Source organism: Propithecus coquereli, unplaced genomic scaffold (genome assembly GCF_000956105.1).
Source record: "Propithecus coquereli isolate 6110/MARCELLA unplaced genomic scaffold, Pcoq_1.0 Scaffold478, whole genome shotgun sequence".
Classification (NCBI taxonomy): domain Eukaryota; kingdom Metazoa; phylum Chordata; class Mammalia; order Primates; family Indriidae; genus Propithecus; species Propithecus coquereli.
Genome location: NW_012150596.1, coordinates 1,198,205 through 1,198,566, shown reverse-complemented (window position 1 = coordinate 1,198,566; position 362 = coordinate 1,198,205).

Here is a 362-nt window from a genome sequence, read left to right as displayed (position 1 = left end):
TTTTATTCTAAGTAACACAATAGTCTTTTGTCCTTTCTTGCTTTTCAAATCTGACCTCGGCAGTAAGATTTTCTCTTCTCTGGCCGGGCGTGGTGGCTCACACCTGTAATCCTAGCACTCTGGGAGGCCCAGGTGGGAGGACCCCTTTAAGTCAGGAGTTTGAGACCAGCCTGAGCAAGACAGACACCCATCTCTACTAAAAATAGAAAAATAAGGTGGGTGTCATGGCGTGTGCCTGTAGTTCCAGCTACTTGGGAGGCTGAGGCAGGAGGATCGCTTGAGTCCAGGAGTTTGAGGTTGCTGTGAGCTAGGCTGACGCCACGGCACTCTAGCCAGGGCAACAGAGCCAGACTCTGTCTCAA